Consider the following 6,000-nt stretch of genomic DNA (forward strand, 5'->3'; position numbering starts at 1 on the left):
GACCGCTCCCTCTCTGGTTGGAGAGTGCAGAGGCTGAAACTACCCCTGGCCATACTTCCTGCCTGCTCTGGGGCAACACCCAGGCATTAGGGAACAGAGAATGGGCATTTTGAAAACACCACCCACCCAAGAAGTGCTCTTGTTCACGCTGTAGTGACACAGCAGTTTCCCAGGGCCACACTTCCCAAAATAATCTCCCCACTTGTGTGACAGCTCTGCAGCTGGAGGTCAGGCACTGGGCTTGGGAGCTGCCTGCTCCCTGCAGCCCTGGCACGAGAGCAGGGCTCTCACAGCCTTATCACAGCCTTATCAGGCTCTGTCTGCCCACTGACAGTACTTCTGGGCTTCTGCCCGCTCTGACTCATCCAAAAGCTCACAGCTTTTCAGCGAGGCAACACATAAACTAAACTTCAGCACTTCTGATAAACCACTGCCCCAAGCCCAGCTCATCAGAGGAATGTGGGACTCGCCTCCTTCCAAGCAGTGCTGCCCCAGGGCAGAGAGGGATGTAGTGGTGGGTACCACTACAAACATCCTGCCTCAACAGGGCAGGTCATCAGATTATGGTCCCTACCATGATGGCAAAGTTTCAGAGCCATCCAGGTAACAACCCTGACAAAAACCTGCCTGCCTCTACCCAGGCCTCAGGAAACTGACTCTGGCTTCTGGCCAGAAAAGATAGTTATTTTCAAGACATCGCTAGAAATAAAGCAGGGCTGAATTAGCAAATGGCACACGCCCGTGAGCCACTTCCTCAGCCACTCCCTGAGGTGAGCACATGGGAGGTTGCTCCAGGCTACTTACAAGGGAGAGAATCAGAGGACGAGAGCTTGGGACAGCACCATGTACCCACCCCACACATCTGGAGGGGAGAGGCAGCTCCTGAGACAGCAAGCGGATATGATTGAGGGTGAGATTAGCATTTTGCAGGGAGAGGCTGTTCCACATAGCCAGGAACTCACACGGCGCTGGATTGAGTGGGTTTCATGCTGCAGGGAAGCCCCAGGTTCAGCATTGCCTGGTGGACCTTTCCTACCTCCAGCTGCACCAGCCAGAGGCTGAAGCCCCTCTGACCAAGCTCTGGATGGTGTGGAATCACTGTTGTGTCCCTGCACCTTGAAGGAGATGATGTAACCCCGGAACAGCAGTGTCCCTTATTGCTGGAGCTGTCTGCCTTGCTACAGGACACAGGACACTCCTGTCTGTCTGTCCATGCTGGCACAGCTCCAGCACATCCCCACAGCCAGGGTGGTGGATGCAGCAAAGCTGAGTGGCTCTGAATCACCAAGGGACTCGAGACTGCTTGGAAAAATTCATGTAATCGCTAAAATTAGCAGCTTGTGGGCTTGGCTGGGAGAGCACATTGTTCATCTGCCAAGCAGCTGAGTGTGCTCACCCACGCCATGCAGACCCAGCTCCCCCCTCAGCCCCTGCTCCCTGCACACCTCCAGCTCCTGCCTGAATTGGCACCCTGGGCAGGATGGGACCTCCCCACGGCCTGGCACTCCCTGCAGTGCAGAGCTGGGACCCCCCAGTTACTTTACAGTGCTGAAAAGTGCCCACCCTGCTATGAACTGGCCCCCCGGTGGTCCCTGGTGTGCAGAGACCAGCTGGTCCCAGGCAGCAGGCCAAACACTGCTGAAGCAGAGGAGGAGGGTGGAGGGCTGGACTAGGGGCCACAGGGGGAGTCCTCCCTGTGTTCCAGCACAGGGAACACCTCAGGGCCTGAGCCCTGCAGCAGGACCCACAGGTTCAAGCCACAGCTGAGGGGTGAAGGAAGGGGCATTAGTCCCTCAGGGACTGGTGCTAGGGCCACCTCCACCCTTAGAGAAGCACCAGCAGCCCCTGCCTCACCACGGGCCCACCTAAATCCTTTGAGGAGCCCCAGTGAGAGAGCTCCTCCATAGGGCCAGTGATCCAGCCATAGTGACATTTCCCCTGCTTGTGGAATACAGGGCCAGGGTTGCCCCTCTGCTCATGACTAGATGATGCCATCATCTGCCCCAAGGGATGGGGACATTCCCTGCCTGCCCTGGGAAAGTGCTTATGCAAAATAGGAGCTTTGAAAGGGAGCAGCAGCAGCTTTGGTCCAATCAAGGACAGTTAGCAGGGATGGCCATCAGGCTGACCTCCATCCAAACACCAGCACCAGGCCCACCACAACCCTCCTGGAGCTCAAGGGAAGTGGCATTTAGGCTCTCAGGCTCCAGTGGGGCTCACCCCAGCAGCAGAACCGTCTCCTCCAGGCTCAGCCCTGGCCCAGCAATAGCAGCAGCACGCAGGGTTTGGCGCAGGCTCAGGGCAGTGCTAGGCTGGAAGGAATGCGGGGCCGCAGCCAAGTCCGCCTGCAGAGATAATCCGAAGCGGAAAGAGCTCGTCCGATGTGTGCCGTGAAAGGGGGAAGGAGCAACTGGAGCGGGGGGTGAGGGCATGGGGCTCATACACTGAGAACTGTTTCCTGCATCAGCTTCATCTCTGTAAAGCCACCTCTGGCACCACAAAGTGCCCCAGGGGCCTCTTCCCAACACACAGAGAGGGAAGGGGCCTCATTTCTCCCCAGGAGAAGCCAGCAGAGGACTGAACAGCAGACTGCAGAGCTGCTGCCAGCCATCACTGGCTCTCTGCCTTGAGCTTTTTCCATGCAGAGAGACACAAAGGCACAGCTGGAAGTCTGGCATGCCAGTCCTACAGCAGCAATTGCACAAGGGCTGAGCCCAGTGGTGGATGGGTCCGGGTGCTGCTGGAACAGAAGCTCCCACCCTCTAGTGAAGTGGGACTCACCCCCCTTGGCCCAAGTAAGAGTATACCAGGATTTACCCACACACAAACACCCACAAGTGAGTACAAACCCAGATTTTGGCTACAAAAATGGAGACATAACACCTCCCTAGCTGGGACCAAGCAGGAGCTTCAGGTCTTCCACTCACTGTCAGTCTATAAATGCTTGTGCCTTGTCCAGCAGGAATGTGCCTTGGGCTGCACCCCCTCCCAGCTCTTCTGACATCCCTAGGGAATGCTCTGATATCAGGGTTGCCAAATCAGCAGCCCTGGGCAACCCCTGCTGGTTGGAGGCCTAGAGGAGACACAGACAATGTTCCATAATGTCAGGCAGAGGCTCCCAAGGCTCCTGCCCTGCAGCCAGCAGCTGCATACACTCCTGAACCACAGAGCACTGCTGAGGTCCTTCTCCAAGCACATCTGCCATCACCCTACTTCTCTTTGAGGTCTGAGGTGCAGGCTCTGATCTTGCTGCTGTGCACTGGAGGACTAAACTGCATTTCACAGGCAGCTGCCCAAGCTCACTGCCCTCTGCAAGCAGGGACAAGGGCCCTCCTGCAGTTCCTGGTCTCACAGGGTAGAGGTGATGGGATGGAAAGGACTAGGACACCAGGGACACAAGGAAAGGATGTGTGGGCTGGTGCCTTGGAAGTTGTTTCACAGCTGCAGTGGCTGTGAAACAGGCAGAGCTGCCAGTGTTTGTGGCAGCAGTTCATTCAGTTCCCCTCCTCAGCACCTTGTGCTTTAGGGACTCTCTGGATTCAAATCCCAACAAGCAAAGGAGAATGGCATTTGTAATGACATCAAGCTGGAAACAGAATGAACACTCCCTTGGCTTGGCAGGGTAGGTCAGAGCTCCCACTGCTCCAGGATTTCCTAAACAAAGACAACAGGAGCAACTGCTACAGCAACAAGCATTTGAAGGGACAGCACCATGTCCCAGTGAGCTATGGCTGGCTGGCACAGCTGGCCTGGTGCTGAGGTACCCAAGCACTCCCAGCAAGGATGCAGTCCTGGAAGCAGGTCCTTGACTTGGAGGTCTGGATTACATGCAGGGCTGTTAACCATAACTCTGCACCCTGATCAGGAGCCAAGAGATTGGATCAGGAACCACTGTATGCAGATGTGCTTTGCATTCACCTCTTCCCCAGTATCAGGGACCTGCTGGATCAGGGATTAGGTGTCTCCAGTTTCTTCCAGCCCACTGTGTTCCCACCCAGCCTGGTGGCAAAAGCTGAGCAGTAGATGATGCAAGCATGGGCTGCAGGGACTGAGAAAATCCTTGCACACAAGGGAACAGTGCTTTAAGGCAGCAGTGAGGCAGGGCTGCCCAGAGAGGGTCTGGGGACCAGCCTGCTGCCTTCCTGCCTGCCACAGCTGCAGCATGCTGACCTGGACAATTTTCCCTTCTCCAGGAAAAACAGGAATGGTGTATGCATAAGGATATCCTTGGATTTCTCAGGCCAGGGAATTTTTCAGGAAGGGCTGAGCTCCACTGGACAAGAAACAATGAATCAGAGGCAGTTCAAAACAGTACACCTCAGAGGAAAAGTTAGTAAACCACCCCAGGCACTCATTGCTCCAGCCTTTTGTTGTCTGATGACTTCACTTCCCCCGTCTGGCTCAAGCGTGGGGAAAGCCCGATGACAGCATGTGAAGAGGAATCATCCTGGGAAGAGGAATCATCCTCGTCTTAGCACATGACTGTGCACAGCCCTGTGCCAGAGCCCCCGCGTGCCAGAGCTGCAGCTCAGCGACTGCACCGGGAGCCAAGGAGCAGCCTGGGGGCCCAGCTGGCTCCACCGAGGGCTGGGGCAGCCAGAGGAGGGGTCAGAAGGGTGGCAGCTGCTGCTGCCCCGCTGCCCTCGGGTTGGACAGCAAGGGTTGTACCCGTGCCATGAGCAAACAGGTGCTTTTCCTTAGAAATCAGACACTGTGCGTCCAAGTGCCCGGAGCACACTTCCTTCACTGAGGTGACAATCACCAGCATGGTTTGTAGGACCATTTCCTCACTAGTCCTGATTACACTGACATCTGCCTGCTGCGAGCAGATGCCTGCGTGGCACCCTGTGACAGGGGTGGAGCTGGCACAGCACTAAGTGGTCATTACAGCTGCCCAACCAAGAACCTAAATTTGTAAAAACTCTCTCTTCTTAAACACTACATGCAACCACCCAGAACCACCACTGAGAAAGCTCACTGTTGGTTTTGTGCTTCTCTCAAATATATTGTGATAAATATTCTGGAGCCTCTGTTTATGGTTTCAGTCACAATTTGTTTTGCACCATTTGCAGACACTTGCATTTCTGCTCCTTTAGAGATGGCTCTAACTCCTATTTAGCCAGGTTTGCTAAATTTTGTTACACCTTGCCAGCAAGACAACACTCATTTAACCAACGATCATTTAACACTATAGAAGCAACTTCTCTCTTTTCACAGCCTGGAAGAGGAATTTAGGCCCAGCAGCAGAGCACCCTGAAACAAAGCAGTCACAGTTTATTCTCACTGCCTAGAGTAACACACAGCAGGGAAACAACCATAAACCTGCAGGAAATGCAAGTTTTCTTCACCTCAAGTCTGTCACATGCATTTAAAGGGCATCCAGGAGAGTCTCTCATAGTGAGAAAGCGCTAAGGTTACAAAATGACTCCAGGAGTAGAGGCTTTCTGGCCCAAGGAGCCAGGGAACCACACCCAGATGTTTTTAAGCACATCAGAGCTTTAAAGAACAAACTAAGTCCCATAATGTAGATAAAAGTTGATAGTTAAATCCAAGAGCTACTAAAGCACAGGCTGTCTGACAGCCACCATTCCACTTATGAACTAAAATAGTCATACAATTCAAAATATTAAGAAAATGTAAGTATGAAGACACTGTTGCCTAGTACTTGCCTTTGCACATCAAACTTGAAGGGACTGAAGTCAGGCAATAGCAGTATGTAATAAGGTAAAAAATAGTGAGACTGAAAATGTGACTGAACACTCCAAGTTGATGAAGTTGTGTATGTTCCCCAGCCAGCTTCAAAATAGAGGTGACACTTCGTGGCCCTCAGTTCAGCAGTTTCCCTGCCCCTCAGCTGCATGCTGCTGTTTTGCTATCCAAGCCCAGGAGAGGCCATTCTTTTCTCTCCCAGCTCAGTCAAGATCAGCTCTCAAACCAGTTCACCCCTGTGGAGCCCATCCTCAGTCCTGGGCATCCACCTGGTACTCTGGTTTCAAGATT

This window comes from Zosterops lateralis, assembly GCF_965231275.1.
Source record: "Zosterops lateralis genome assembly, chromosome: 10".
Lineage (NCBI taxonomy): Eukaryota > Metazoa > Chordata > Aves > Passeriformes > Zosteropidae > Zosterops > Zosterops lateralis.